The following is a 16,402-nucleotide window of genomic DNA, read 5'->3' on the forward strand; positions in this document are numbered from 1 at the left end:
AGCCAATTGCCCATCCTCACTTAGTCACACAGATAACAGAAACTCCTCCCAGCACTGCTGAGAGAATTAACTGAAAATGCACGTGAAGTTTTAGCACGGTATCATACTTAAGGACTCAGGATATTTGGACTATTACCAAATGTGTAGGCAGGAGAGCTAGGAGTTTGAGCCTACCTGGGCTACAGGAGCCTTATCTTAAAAAACACCCCCCCCCCCGCCAAAAAAAACCCCAAAACTGGTGTTTTTAGATTTCTCTATAAAATTATTATATCTCGGGCTGGAGAAATGGCTTAGCGGTTAAGCGCTTGCCTGTGAAGCCTAAGGACCCAGGTTCGAGGCTCCATTCTCCAGGACCCATGTTAGCCAGATGCACAAGGGGCCACATGCGTCTGGAGTTCGTTTGCAGTGGCTGGAGGCCCTGGCGCACCCAACTCTCCTCTCTCTTTCTCTCTCTCTCTGCCTCTTTCTGTCTCTGTCACTCTCAAATAAATAAAAATGAACAAAAATATTTAAAAAAAAATAAAATTATTATATCTCCCCAAAACAGGGAGAAAATAAAATGACTATATAGACTATCTAGCCATTTAACTTTTTTCTTAAAACGTTTACAAGAAGATTCACATTCATTTGTTTCATAATTAAGTAAAAGCTTGATCCCTGTATTTGGAATATGGCAGTAGCTTTTTCCCTTTTAACCCTCTTTAATCCTTATTCAATTCCGTGACTTAAGGTTTGAGAGCTAAACACTGGACTTCATGGCTAACAGACTGACAGTTTTGTTGTTACTAATTCTAATCGGCATTGTACATAGAAAGGGTATGGCTACCTTTTGTTAAGTCTGCACTTTCTAAATCTCAAAAAAGGGAAAAATGGAGTATAAATCAACTTTTGTATAATCTGTTTGAAACATGAGTTTTATTTGCTTAATATTAGGGCTTTGCCCCTCTTCTGTAAGTCTCTTGGGATCCTATGTAGAAGCTGTTCTCATTAAACACCAACAGTTAAGTCCATTCTCTGGTACTAGCTACAAATTCGGGTTCATATTCTACTTAACAATTTAAATAAACTGAACGATTTCTAAAAAAAAAAAAAAAGTAAAAGCTTGATTTTTGTTTTGTTTTGTTTTTGTTTTTGTTTTTTGAGGTAGGGTCTAGCTCTAGCCCAGGCTGACCTGGAATTCACTATGCAGTCTCAGGTTGAATTCAAACTCATGGTGAGCCTCCTATCTCTCTCTCCCGAGTGCTGGGATTAAAGGCGCACACCACTCCACCCTGCTAAAAACTTGATTTTAAAAAATTGTTTTGGGCCAGGCGTGGTGGCGCCTGCCTTTAATGCCAGCACTTGGGGAGGCAGAGGTAGGAGGATTGCAGTGAGTTCGAGGCCACCCGGAGACTCCATAGTGAATTCCAGGTCAGCCTGGGCTACAGTGAGACCCTTACCTCGAAAAAAAAAAAAAATTGTTTTGGGACTACAGATGGCTCAGCAGTAGAACTTGTTTGCAAAGCCTGCTGGCTTGGGTTCAATTCCCCAACACTCACATAAAGCTGGACCCAAAATGGCATATGTGGTCCTTTGCAGAAGGAAAAGACCCTGGTGTGCCTCCCCCCACACACACACACTAAATAATTTTAAAAGTAGAATGTGCTTTCTAGCTTTTTTGTTTGTTTTTAGTTTGTTTTTTAGTAAAATCTGCTCAGCTGGATTACGGTGGATCAGTGAAGCCATCAAAAGCTGCTAAGAGGGATAGAGAGATGGCTTAGCCGTTAAGGCACTTGCTGGCAAAGCCTAAGGACCTCAGTTCAATTCCCTAGGACCTCCGTAAGCTAGAATCACAAGGTGGCACACACATCTGCAGTTCGTTTGCAGTGGCTGGAGGCCCTGGCGCACCCATACTTTCTCTCTCTCTCTCTCTCTCTCTCTCTCTCTCAAATAAATAAATAAATAAAAACTATTATAAAAAGATGCTGTACTGATATGCATAACAAGAAATGAAGGCTGTAAAGATGGCTCATGGATTAAGGTGCTTACCCGCAAAGCCTTGGAATCCGGGTTTGATTCTTTAGTACCCTCGTAAAGCCAGAAACCGAATTCCTGTGATCCTGACTACCTGGAGATGGCCCAGATCCCACAGATTCAGGCCTCAGTCGCCCAAGACAGAGTGGTTACCCCTCGTGCGTGTGACCCCTTGTGGATCCGGGGTTCCCACGATAACCCCTCGGTTTCTAGAGGGCCGAAACGGGTAGTCAGCAGAAAAGTTTACTTACGGGATTCCGGGTCTCCGTACTAGGTGGGCTACATCGCGAGGTCGCGCTGCTGGAGAGGCCTTGGGAAGCAGTCGCCATTCTACGTCTGGACCTCCACGTGTCCCCAACCCGGAAGTTGGAGGATTGGTCTGGATGTGGACTAAGTCATTGGCCATCAGCCATTGGATCACTCCCTAGCCCGCCCCTCAGTTTTCGGGGTTAGCGATGAGTAGATCGTGGAGGGCAGCCCCGCGCGGTGGCGCGCACCTGCAGCCCCGGCTACTCCGAGGCTGAGGCAGGAGGATCGCGTGAGTCCACGAGTCCTGGATTTGTAGCGCGCTGTGCCCATCGGGTGACCTCACTAAGTTCAGCATCCATAGGGTGACCTCCAGTTGGCCTAAGGAGGGGTGAACCGGCCCAGGTAGGGGTGTGGAGACCCATGTCCTGACTGCAAAAAAGCAGAAACAGGTTGTGCCTAGATCTCCTGGAAGCCCCGGGCGTATAAATGTAATTCTAGTACTGGAGAAGTTATGACAGGAGGATGGCTGCCAGTTCGAGACTAGCCTGGACTACATAGAGACCTTGTCTCCGCTCCCCACGCTCCATCCCCCACCCCCCAAAAAAAGTTTAATTCAAAGGGTGAGTTGTGGAGGTGGCACTTGGCACAGTGGAACGTGGCGACCTAGCGCGCAGGTACCCTACTGGGTGCGGTGGGTGGGCTTGGGGCGGGGCCTTGGCAGCCGTGACCACGTGACCCGATGACAGGCTGAGACCAAGGTCTCGAGCCAAACGTGATTTTCTTTTTCTTTCTTTCTTTCTTTTTTTTTTTTTGGCGGTGGGTGAGGAGGGAGGTTTGAGGTAGGGTCTCTCTCTAGCTCAGGCTGACCTGGAATTGACTATGTAGTCTCAGGGTGACCTTGAACTCACAGTGATCCTGCTACCTCTGCCTCTGGAGCCAAACGTGATTTTCTTTCCTAATTGACTTCTGACTTGGGTGACCCAATGCCCTATCCCATACGGAAAAGCACCTCCATAAAATACTTCTGCCCAAACTCTCCCTTTCTTTTTATTTGTTTTTGTTTTTGTTTTTGTTTTTTTTCATTTATTTTTCTGAGGTAGGCTATCTCAGGCTGACCTGCAACTCACTCTATAGTCCCAGGCTGGTCTCGAACTCATGGTGATCCTCCTACCTCTGCCTTCCAAGAACTGGGGTTAAAGGTGTGGGCCACCACACCAAGCTTAATATTATTATTTATTTCCAAGGAGAGAGAGAGGGGGAAAGAAAGAGAATAGGCATCCCAGGGCCTTTTGCAGCTGCACTCCAGATGCACATGCCACTTTGTGCATCTGCCTTTATGTGGGTACTGAGGAACTCAACAGAAGCAATCAGGCTTTACAGACAAGCACCTTAATCACTGAGCCATCTCTCCAGCCCCTTCCTCCCTTCCATCCTTTCTTCTTTCCTTCCTTTTTTTTTAATGTTCTTATTTATTTATTTGCAAGCAGAAGGCTTGAGAGATGGCTTAGAGATTAAGACACTTGCTTACAAAGCCAAAGGACCCAGGTTTGATTTCCCTGGGCCCAGATAAGCCACATGCGCACAGGGTGGTGCATGCATCTGGAATTTGTTTGCAACAGCTGGACGCCCTGGCACACCCATTCTCTCTCCCTATCTGCCTCTTATCTTTCTTTCTTCCTTCCTCCCTCCCTCCCTCCCTCCCTCCCTCCCTTCCTTCCTTCCTTCCTTCCTTCCTTCCTTCCTTCCTTCCTTCCTTCCTTCCTCTCTCTCTCTCTCTCTCTCAAATAAATAAAAACAAACAAACAAAATAGTTGCTTAATCCCAGCACGGGGAGAGCAGAGATAGGTCGTAGTTCAAAGCCAGTGACATAGTGAATTCCAGGTCAGCCTGGACCAGAGTGAAAACCTATCTTGAAAAAAAAATATGTTCAGGGCTGGAGAGATGTCTTAGCGGTTAAGAATTTGCTTGTGAAGACTAAGGACCCGGGTTCAAGGCTCAATTCCCCAGGACCCACATAAACCAGATGCACAAGGTGGTACAGGCATCTGGAGTTCATTCGCAGTGGCTGGAAGCCCTGGTGCGCCCATTCTTTGTCACTCTCAAATAGAAATAAAAATTAAAAAACAAATTTTTTAAAAATACGTTCAAGCAGAGAGAGATAGAAAGAAAGAACAAAAAAAGAAAGAAAGAAAGAAAGAAGGGAAGGAAGGAAGGAAGGAAGGAAGGAAGGAAGGAAGGAAGGAAGGAAGGAAGGGCCCACCAGGGCCTCTGACCACTGCAAACGCACCACTTTATGCATCTGGCTTTATGTGGGTGCTGGGGAATCAAACAGGGGCTATTAGACTTTGCAGCCAAGTGTCTTATCCACTAAACCATTTCTCCAGCCCCTTTATTCCTTCCTTTTCTTTTTTTCTTTGACTTAATAAATTTTATTTTTCCAAATGTGCAGTCAGTTGAGTTGAACCTGTTCCTGCATCTTCACCAGCACTGGGGGCATCTCCACCTTTGCTATTTCTGGTATAAATCACTTGAGCTCTGTGCTTTGAAACCAACTTGAAAAGTCCTTTACTAAGGAGCTCCTGAAGGGCTGCCCTGGCCAGGGAAACACTGGTCTTCAATCTCTCAGAGACCACAGCAGGGGTAATAGGCTTATTGTTGGGAACTTCCTTACAGAATTTGTGGTAAGTAGCTTTGCCAAACAGGACGAGGTTGTTGAGCCTGTCCCAAACTTTGCCTCTGGACCACTTCTTCTTTTTGGCCTTGCCCCCAGACTCATTGACTGGGTCTTTGTCTTTCTTGGCCATCTTTCTTCTTCTTGTCATCCTTGGGAAGCATGGTGAAGCTTGGAAAGCCAGTGACAACCTCTGCAGCTTGGCTAAAACTTCCCCTTCCTTCCTTTTTTTTTTTTTTTAAATTTTTTATTTATTTATTTGAGAGCGACAGAGACAGAGAGAAAGACAGATAGAGGGAGAGAGAGAGAATGGGCGTGCCAGGGCTTCCAGCCTCTGCAAACGAACTCCAGACGCATGCGCCCCCTTGTGCATCTGGCTAACGTGGGACCTGGGGAACCAAGCCTCGAACGGGGGTCCTTAGGCTTCACAGGCAAGCGCTTAACCGCTAAGCCATCTCTCCAGCCCCCCTTCCTTCCTTTTTAACACACAGATTATTGGCTAGCAAAGAAGGTTTCCTTATGGTTTATTCAAAGTAACTTAATTTTATTTATTTATTTTTTTGCAAGCATAGAGAGACAGGAGAATGAGCCATACTCCAGATGCATGTGCCACTTTGTGTAGCTGGCTTTAAATGGGTAATGGGGAATTGAACCTGGATCGCTAGGCTTTGCAGGCAAGTGCCTTAATCTCTGAGCCATCTCTCCAGCCCAGCATCTTAAGTTTTGATTAACCCTCCTCTTTTCCATCCCTTTCCCTGATCCCACTTAGATCATTCCTCCCCCCACCCCCGCCACTATGCTGTAACTCTACCTATATATTAATTTTTTGTATTTTTTACTTTCACTTATTTGGTGCATGTTTGTATGTGTGTGTTCACTGTCCTTTTTACCTTGGGCACACTGGGATTGTAGAAGCGTTCCATAGCATGTGGCTGTGTGAGGGTCTGGGGATCTGAACCTAGGTGCTGGAGTTTGTACAACAAGCACTTTATCCACAGGGCCATCTCACTGGCCCTGTACAGGTCTTATAAGCACTATTTACTATAGATAAGTCATGAATTCTGAGCAATCAGAATTCATACCTAGTCTAAGGCATTATTGTGTTTATCTGCAATCATCAGGAAGTTGATAGGGATTTTCTTCCAGCAGCAACACTGAACATCACTTTTTAGTCAATATTGCTACCAATCTACTTATTTAAGAGAGCTTTGCTGGAGGAAGTTACCTCACACTAGTTTATTTAGGTACACTGTGTGACTCCTCACAGACTTTATGTATTTCTCATCAGCTCTTTGTGTGTGTGTGTGGGGGGGGGCGGTTTTTGGTTTTTCCAGGTAGGGTCTCACTCTAGTCCAGGCTGACCTGGAATTCTCTGTTGCTGTCTCAGGATGACCTCAGACTCACAGCGATCCTCCCACTTCTGCTGGGATTAAAGGCGCGGGGGGCCCCCACGCCCGGCCCCTGTAGGCTCCTTCACTCATCGCTTCATCTAGTTTGGAAGAGTTGGCTCAGTGTCATCTTGATCAGCCAGCCATCCTCAAGACAAGCATTTCAATGATTTCAGTTCCATCTCCTCAAACTTTGCATCTTCCCAAAGCACCAGCGTGACTTTGTCTTTTCAATTTTGTCCCAACTTCAGGCCTCCTAGAGTAAACATTATCTCCCAGAGCAGCGCGCTCAGGGTGCAGCATCCTGGTGGGGCGGGCCTTCCTGGCCAGCGAAGGCTCCAGGCCATGGCCAGTCCCTCGTTCTGGGGCAGTGTCCTCTGTGTGCGTCTGCAACACTTCAGGGTCTGGAATTGCTGACCAAGCACCTTATCAGCTAGGAAAACCTGTCTGAGAGGATGCTTTCCTTTTGTCCTGCAGCATGAAGTTCCACACTGGGGTTGCTCCATAAGAGAATTCTCAAAGGAAAATAAAACAGGAAGTTCCACAGAATCTTCTGGGCACTGCCTGTCTCCCCATTTTCCAGGTTAGTATGGTGGAGTTAGATTGCTTTTAAGGAAATGATTTTATGACCATTCTAATTTTCTATTCATAACTGTCTTGAATGCAAGCAAAACCAAAGTGTCTTCAACACAATGTGCCTGCAACTGCCATTATTAGGAGTACTCATCTGTGTTTTAAAAGATGATCTTTTCAGTTGCGGGGGTTTGCTTTGCTTGCTTTTCTAAGATAGCACGTGGGTTATTCAATCTGGTTTCAGAAAACCAGATGATTTTTCTGTCTTTCAATGCCTCTGAGAAAAATCTGTAATGGATAGAAATGTCTAGGAAAGTGTTCTAAAGTAGAATCTTTAAAAATAAATTGTGCTAATCCAGGCACGGTGGCTCACACCTTTAAACATAGCACTCAGAAGGCAGAGACAGGAAGTTCACTGTGAGTGTGTGGCCAGCCTGGGACTACAGAGTGAGTTCGAAGTCAGCCTGGGCTAGAGTGAGCCCCTACCTTGAAAAACAAAAATAAACTAAAAAGTAAATAAATTGAGCCAGGCGTGGTGATGCACACCTATTTAATCCCAGCACTTGGGAGGCAGAGGTAGGAGGATTACTATGAGTTCAAGGTCACCCTGCGACTACATAGTGAATTCCAGGTCAGCCCGGGCTACAGTGAGACCCAAAGTAAATGAATTGCACTGGGTGTAGGATTCAGTTTGTTGGTAAAGTACCAGTTTAGCATGTCTGCAGCCCAGAGTTCAATTCCCAGCACCACATAAAGCCAGGTGTTGTGGTTTATACAGCACTCTGAAGGTCAGGACAGGAGGATTAGATGTTCAAGATCATCCTCAGTTACATAGTGAGCTAGTCTACTTGAGACCCTCTCTTAAGAAATAACAACGCTGGGCCTGGTGGCGCACTTAATCCCAGCACTTGGGAGGTAGAGGTAGGAGGATCACCATGAGTTTGAGGTCACCCTGAAACTCCATAGTGAATTCCAGACCAGCCTGAGCTAGAATGAGACTTTACCTTGAAAAAGAAAAAAAAAAAAAAAATGCCAGCACTGGTGGTGCATGCCTTTAATCCCAGCACTGTGGAGGCTGAGGTAGGAGGATTGCTATAAATTTGAGGCCACCTTGAGACTAAAGAGTGAATTCCAACTCCTCCTGCGCTAGAGTGAGATCCTACCTCAAAAAATAAAGGGGCTGGAGAGATGGCTTAGTGGTTAAGGCACTTGCCTGCGAAGCTTAAGGACTCAGGTTGGGTTTTCCAGGTCCCACATAAGCTAGATACACATGGTGGCACATGCGTCTGGAGTTTGTTTGCAGTGGCTAGAGTCCCTGGTACGCCCATTCTCTCTCTCTATCTCTCTAATAAATAAATAAATAAAAATAAGTCAGAAAAAATTAAAAACTAAATTGTATTGGGTAATTTGATTCCTGAATTCCTGTGAAGTTTCTTGTCATGAAAGAAACTACTTGGGTTATGTTTCATTGAAGATTTGCTGTTTCTTGGGTAGATTCTAAGACATTTTCTTGAACTTGAGTAGTGGGTGATGCCCTTGCCTTTTCAGCTAACATTTGGTACTACAGGGGTTGTGTTGACTCCCATCGTTCTATGAAGCACCACACTTCATGATCTTTAGAAGATCCAGGTTCATTTTTCTCAAATCTAGAGCTTTTCTTTGGGGACAAGATGGCTGACATCTGCGGTAGTTTGAATGTCCGCCCCATAGACTCAGGCCGTTTATTAAAGCTGAGTTGGCAGCTTCAATGTTAGCACACTCCTGTGGTGTAGGGGTGTCGGTGGTGGTGGATCTGAATTCCAGCCTAAAGGTAGGCAGAGAGGTTTTGAATGGCTGTTTGGTGGTGCCACGCTGCTTGGATTTATGAATGGGAGCCAGCTTCTTCCACCATTCTTTTTATTTTTTAACTTGGTTTTTGGCATTTACTTTTTAATTTTTTTAACATTTTATTTTTTAATTATTATTATTATCATTATTTACAGAGAGAGAGAGAGAGAGAGAGAGGGAGGGAGGGAGAATATGGGTGCACCAGGGTCTCTAGCCACTGTACTGAACTCCAGACGTATACTCCACCATGTTCATCTGGCTTACATGGGTACTGGAGAACCGAACCTGGGTCCTTAGGCTTCTCAGGCAAGTACCTTAACCTCTAAGCCTATCTCTTCAGCTATTTCACTCTTTCTTAGTGTGCATGTGTATGAGTTTGTTCATTGTGTGAGGGTACATATGTGTGTGTCCGTGGGTGTGGGAGGGTGTAGGCAAGAGGACAACACTGTCCATTGAACCTGAAGTAGCCTAGACCAACTGCCCAGTGAGCCCCAGGGATCCACCTGTTGCAGCTTCCCCAGAGCTTTCTTCCACCATTCTTTTTTTTTTTTTTTTTTAATTTTTACTTATTTATTTGAGAGACAGACAGAGAGAAAGAAGCAGATACAGAGAGAGAATGGGCATGGCAGGGCCTCCAGCTACTGCAAATGAACTCCAGATGCATGTGCCCCTTGTGCATCTGGCTAACATGGGTCCTGGGGAATCAAGCCTTGAACCAGGGTCCTTAGGCTTCATAGGCAAGTGCTTAACCGCTAAGCCATCTCTCCAGCCCTCTTCTACCATTCTTTATAGAACCTTCCCTGAATCAGTAAGCTTGAAATAAATCCCTTGCCCCTCATAAACTGTGCTTTGTTTGTGTGTTCATTCCTCTAACGTGGAGCTGACTATAATGTCAAATCTGAAAGAAAGATATTAAATAAACAGATTTACTCTACTGTTACCACTATACGCCATTTGTGTACAAAATGAACTTTCCAAACCAATCTTTCAAGAGGATTCAGAGGTGGTTTCTGCTGTTTCAATTCTACCCCTGCTGAGATCATAAGTAAATGCAAGAGATGCCATAACAAAGACCTCTTAAGGGCTGGGGAGCTAGCTAGGTGGTTAAGGAGCTTGCCTGCAAAGCCAAAAGACCTGGGTTCAATTCCCCAGTATACATATAAAGCTAGACACACAAAGTGAAGGTGGCACATGCAATTGGAGTTGGTTTGCAGTAGCTGGAGGCCCTGGCACACCCAATTATCTTGCTTTCTCTCTCTCCCTTTCTCTCTGTCTCTCAAAAAAATTTTTTTTTCTTAGAAAAGCCTCCAAGCCAGGCATAGTGGCACAGGCCTTTAATCCCAGCACTCCATAGGCAGAGGTCAGAGGATCACCATGAGTTTGAGGCCACCCTGAGACTCCAGAGTGAATTCCAGGTCAGCCTGGGCTACAGTGAGACCCTACCACAAACAAACAAACAAAAAAAGATTCAAAGGCCTCTTAAAATATGTCATCTATTGTAGTATTGAACCAGGATCTTTTCTTCCGTCAGCCCTCTCATTGTCTCTTTTTTTCACTCCTTCCTTTTCTTTTTCTCAGTACTAAAAAGAAAAGAAAATGTGTGTGTGTTCTTTTTTGTTTGTTTATTTGTTTGTTCTAACTCTGCAACTGACATAGGAAGAACTGGCTGGAAGGTAGAGAGTCTGTTATTTTTAAAGTTCTGTAGCTGTTTGGGGCACTGCATGTTTATTACTCTTCACAGATGTTACATTTTATGAACTGTGACTCATCAGGGTGGTACGTGTATCTGCAGTTAGGAAGAAATCTCAGTGGGACTGATGATTACGTAAGTGAGCTTCACTCACGACCTGAAATATGTGAATAGAATACTTCTTGGAGGAAAAAAAAAAAGACCACAAGAATTTATCATACTTAAAGCAGAAAGACAAATGATTTCAGATTCTCTCCTGTGTAGGAATAAGGGAAGGGGGATATGTCCTTGTTTAGGGAGGATGGGTCTTATTTGAAAAATATTTCTTAATTTGTATAGGCCTCTTGTTTTGGATCTTGGTGGTTTTTTGATTTTTTTTTTCTTTTTTGGGGGGGGATTTTGTTGTTGTGATTGTGCAAAAAAAAAAAAAAAAAAAAAATCAATGCTACCCTGAGACTACATAATGAATTCTAGGTCAGTCTGGGCAAGAGCAAAATGCTACCTTAAAAAAAAAAAATTAAATTACAGTTAGAAACTTTTTTATATTTTATTTATTTACTTGAGAGAGAGAGACACAGAGAGAAAGATGCACATAGAGAGAGAATAGGTACACCAGGGCCTCTAGCCACTGCAAAGGAACTCCAGACACATCACTACCTTGTGTATCTGGTTTACATGGGTACTGGGGAATCAAACTTGGGTCCCTAGGCTTCCCAGTCATGCACCTTAAATGCTAAGCCATCTCTCTAGCCCCTGAAAACATTTTTTTTTAAAAAGGCTTTTCATGGGTTAGAGAGATTGCTCAGTGGTTAGGGCACTTAACAAAGTGCAAAGCCTAAGGACCCAGGTTCAATTCCCCAGTACCCATGTAACACCAGATGTACATAGACAGTGGCACATGCAACTGGAGTTTGTTTGCAGTGGCTACAGGCTCTGGTGCACCCAATCTCTCTCTTTTAATCTGCCCCTCTCTCTCGCAAATAAATAATATTTTTTAAAGAAAAGGTTTTCGTGTTTAATCCCAATATTTCAGTATAGAATACATAGTGATTGGTGACATGCCAACTATCTATGAGCCTTTTTGTTTTTTTTTTAAGACTTAATTAGATTTTACTAGATTTGGGAAGGAAAGAGGAGAAAGTACAGAGAGCTCCTGCCACGTGGCTGGCAGGAGGGGAGAGAGTCCAAGTGGGAATAGGGGTCCTTCTCCCCCTCCACAGGGGTCTCTCCAGAGTAGGGATCTAGAAGTTCAGGAAAGGTGACAAGCCAAAAGGGGGGCCAAGTTTGATACCCCCAGTACTGATGTAAAGCCAGGTGCACAAAGTAGCACATGCCTCTTGAGTTCATTGGCAGTGGCAGGAGGCTCTGGGATACCTAACCATTCTCTCTTTCTCCTTGCAAATAAATGATAATTTTTCAATGTACTTTTTAATTTTTATTTATTTATTTGAGAGTGACAGACAGAAAGAGAAAGAGGCAGAGAGAAACAGAGAATGGGCACACCAGGGCTTCCAGCCACTGCAAATGAACTCTAGACATGTGTGCCCCCTTGTGCATCTGGCTAATGTGGGTCCTGGTGTTGTGCCAAGACCTCTGACCAGGAGCCAAGACCTCCGGTCACCCCGGAGTCACCCAGAGAACCGCCACAGAAGCCAAGACACTCGAATGCAAAAGCAACAGGTTTTTTTTCTGCAAGCCTCGGCCTGGGCTCCGTCCCCACAGTCCCGCACAGCGGTAGTGAGGGAGAGAGCCCCTTTCTTTTGGGGGAAGGGGTTCATATAGGAATTCAAACAAAGAAGTAGGAGATAGATACATGATTGGTTGATTTAAACAGTTCTGATTGGCTTGGGGTTTCAGCGGGCAAAGTTGGGGGCAGGAGCTAGGGGCACTCCAGGCAGGTGAAGTCATCTCCATTGTCCTTGAAGTGGAGATTCCTCAGTTTCTTATCTAAGCAGGTGGTCGGAGGGCTCCCCCCACCCCCCCACTCCCCCAGTGGAGTGTTTCTGCAATGTCCTTGAAGTGAAGATTCCTCAGAAACTTTAGGGGGAAAGGCAGCAATTAAGCAAGCAAAGTTTACAGGAGCAAAAAAGGTCAGCACATTGGCCAGCTAGTCAGGCCTGGGCCTTTTAAAAAAAAAATGGTTATATTTGGTCTCACACTGGGGAATTGAGCCTCGAACCAGGGTCCTTGGGCTTCACAGGCAAACGCTTAACCGCTAAGCCATCTCTCCAGCCCTGATAAATATTTTTTAAATTTAAAAAAATAGTTTATTTATATATTTGAGAGAAGATGGAGAGAGAAGGAAGGAGGGAGAAAGGAAGAGGCAGATAGAGAAGATGGGTGCGCCAGGGCCTCCTGCCACTGCAAATAAACTCCAGACACATGCGCCACCTTGTGCATCTGTCTCACATGGGTCCTGGGTAATCAAACCTGGGTCCTTCAGCTTTGCAGGCAAGCACTTTAACCTCTAAGCCATCTCTCCAGCCCCTAAATTTTTTTTTTTTCTCAAGGTAGAGTCTTGCTCTAGCCCAGGCTGACCTGAAATTCACTATGTCGTCTCAGGGTGGCCTTGAACTCATGGTGATCCTCCTACCTCTGCCTCCCAAGTGCTGGGATTAAAAGCATGCACCACCATGCCTGGCTCTAAATTTTTTTTTTTTTTTTAAAGAAAAGATGGGGGAAAATAAAGAAAAGAAAAGATGGGCTGGAGAGATGGCTAAGCAGTTAAGGCACATGTCTGTGATGCCCAAGGGCCCAAGTTTGATTCCCCAGTATGAACCAGCTGCACAAGGTAGCACATGCATCTGGAGTTCATTTACCTTAGCTGGAGGCCCTGGCATGTCTATTCTTTCTCTCTCTCACTCGCTCGCCGTCTTTCCTTCTCTCTCTCTCTCTCAAAATAAGTATATAAATAAAATATTTTCTGTAAAAAAAGAAAAGCCAAAAAGAGCTATCATAGAGGTGTCTGTGTCCCTGTGTGTGTGTATGTGTGTGTGTGTGTGTGTGTGTGTGTGTGTGTGTGTGTGTGTTCGTTGTTTTGGTTTAGCTTGGGGTTTTATTTGGGTTGGGTGTGGTAGAGGTAAGGTCTCAATGTAGCCCAGGCTGACCTGGAATTCACTCAGGGTGGCTTTGAACTCAAAGCAATCCTCCTATCTCTGCTAGGATTAAAGATTTGTGCCACCACACCAAGCTTAGTTTCGTGTTTTAAGGTAGGGTCTCACTCTAGTGAAGGTTAACCTGGAATTCAATGTGTAGTCTCAGGCTGGTCTCAAACTCATAGTGATGCTCCTATCTTGGCCTTCTGAGTGCTGGGATTAAAGGTATGTGTCACCACACACGGCTATCATAGATTTTTATTAATACTAGGTACCAGTGTTTTCTGGCAAATATTGATTTACCCTCTAAACAAAATTATTATGTGAAAAAAAATTATCATAGGTAATACAATTTTAGGAGATACTATTAAATAATTTATGCAAATGATTAAAATGGTAATACTTAAAATTATGCATAATTACTTAACATGATAAAACTTTGTAACTTCTGCAAACTTTCCCCGTGTAAAATATTCTTCCAAAACTGCATAATAAAATTAAACTACAAATTTCAGTTTAAAAAATAATGAAAAAAACCAATGAGTTATTATTCAAATTTTGACATTAAGAATGTGTAATCTGTTAACAACACAGCAAGGAGTGGATTGAGACAGGTGGGAAAAAAGGAAGCTGACAAGTGACAGGTTCAATGTGTTGAAAATATTCAGTTATGCAAAGGGAAAATTCCAAGAGCAAGAATATATTGTAAATAAGAGTTTTTCTGGATGTGGGTGTGAAGGCTGAGGCAGGAAAATGGAGAGCACCTCTATCTGGGCTGGTCTGGGCTACACCATGAGACCCTACCTCCAAACTAGCAGACCAGAGTTCTTCCTGCAAGATAAACACATGAGTACTTCTTACATCATTTATACTTGTTTATAGAATCTTCTGTGAAACAGAACTAATGAGTCTCATGATTCATCTTTTACTAAAACAATATCATAGGAGTCCATGTACTTTTCTAAAAATTTACACTCTGTCATCCAGACATATAACTTTCAGGATGCATATAGACGTTGGTCAGTCCATCACCATGCTCCTGGGGCAAGGCATGATGCCACATGACTTTAATTCCAGGAGGATGATCCTGTGGAGGGATCCTGTGTCAAAAAGCTATAAGAAGGAAGGAAGGAGGGAAAAGAAGATAAAGGGAGAGAGAAAGAGGGAGAGAAAGAAAAATAGGAGGGTGTGGTGGTTTGAAAAGAATAGATGGCCCCCAATATATTCTGTTCTTTATTGTTTGTAGTTTGCATCTGCTGGCTACCTGGCTGGAGGCAATGTCACTGGGTGGATCTTAAGTTGTGGTGATGGGTTTCTGATTTCAATCGAAAGATATGCAAAGTGTGCCTAGCTGGAGTTCTTGAAGTGGGCTGTGGCTTTTGGCTTTTAGGCTTGTGCTTCTCTCTGTCTGCTTGGGCCTGTGAAGGCAGGCCAGCTTCTTCTGCCATTATGGAACTTTCCCTGGATCTGTAGGCTTCAATAAATCCCTTCCTCCATAACTGTGCCTCGTCTGAAAGTTCATCTCAGTGAACCTGAAGCTGTCTGCTACAGAGGGTAAAAGAGAAGGAAAAGAGGGGGAAGAGAAGGGAACAGAAGGAAGGGAGAGAGGGAGAGAAGGAGGAAAGAAAGGAAAGCCCTGTGTAGTGATTCACATCTGTAATCCCAGCACTAGAAAGGCAGACAGGAGACTCAACAAAAGTCCAAGGCCGACATAGTTTAGAGAGAGCTCCAGACTATCCAGGGCTGTGTAAGAAAGCCGAGGAGGTAGCTGGATGAGTCCAGTGCTTGCCTTGCAAGCATGGCATGAGCTCTAGTGCTCTGGTAAAAATTCCCAGCAGGGGTGTCTAAATCCCTGTCCTTCTAGCCCAGTGGTCATATTCCAGGCCAGTAAGAGACCCTGTTTGAGAAGAAGATACCGATGGTGTTCCTGAGCGCCTCTGGCGGCATGTTTGCCTCGGACAGCATGGGAAAGAGAATTGGCATTTAAGGCATATGAGGAAATGATTAACAAGCTTATATGTGAAAGTACATTAAAAAAATAACTTCTTTATTTGTGTCTTCTGTTAGTGTGCATTGGGGATTTAGTAAGAACTTCAACAAGAGCAAAAACAAGAACACATACAAAAGTGAGCATGCCAACGTGCACACATAGGAAAAGAAAGAAAGAATAAGGAAGGAACGAAGTTGAACGATTCCTTGTAAGTCTTTGTAGAATTTATTGGTATTGGTTTTTTAGTTGGCTGTGTATTCTTCTTCGACACAATTGTTTGCTAAATATATGATATTTTTTTAAAGCAAAGGAAACTTATTGAGGAAAAAGGTAAAAAAAAGTCCCAAAGAGTCAGAACAAGCATGTTTAGGATTTAGCTGGCATCTAAAGAAAACAAAAAATAGTACTTATACTTTATTTTTGTACTTATACTTGAGGGAAAATTCAGAAAAGCTGTGAGCCATAGCAGGGAGCAGGGACGTTCAGGTCTAAGTGCATTATCTTATTAAGGTGATAACTGTTATTCCTACCTCTTAATTTTTTTAAAAATTATTTGCAAGCAAAAAGAGAATATGGGCACGCCAGGGCCTCTAGCCACTGCAGCCGAACTCCAGGTGCCTGTGTCACTTTGTGCATCTGGCTTATGTGGGTCCTAGAGAATCGAACCCAGGACATCAAGCTTTGCAAATAAGTGTCTTTAACCTCTGAGCCATCTCTCCAACCCTACTCCTCCCTCTTTAGCATATCTGCAGGCAAGGGGTGGATTCTTTGTGAGGTGGATCTTGAATGAACTCTTAAGGGAGGGACCACAATCTTAAATTTGAGGTAGTTTAGAATGGCGTGTCCCCACCCAGGGGAAAAACTCAAACTAGCTTTCCCTGGTCAAAAGCTCTTGATGCCTCCATC

At 44.1% G+C, this 16,402-nt stretch overlaps 1 pseudogene; it reads right to left on the minus strand.

The window, feature by feature from the left end:
* Positions 1 to 4,691: 4,691 nt before the first annotated feature.
* Positions 4,692 to 5,097, minus strand: LOC101610403 (annotated as a pseudogene).
* Positions 5,098 to 16,402: the final 11,305 nt, after the last annotated feature.

The sequence above is a fragment of the Jaculus jaculus genome, chromosome 4, assembly GCF_020740685.1.
Source record: "Jaculus jaculus isolate mJacJac1 chromosome 4, mJacJac1.mat.Y.cur, whole genome shotgun sequence".
Classification (NCBI taxonomy): Eukaryota; Metazoa; Chordata; class Mammalia; order Rodentia; family Dipodidae; genus Jaculus; species Jaculus jaculus.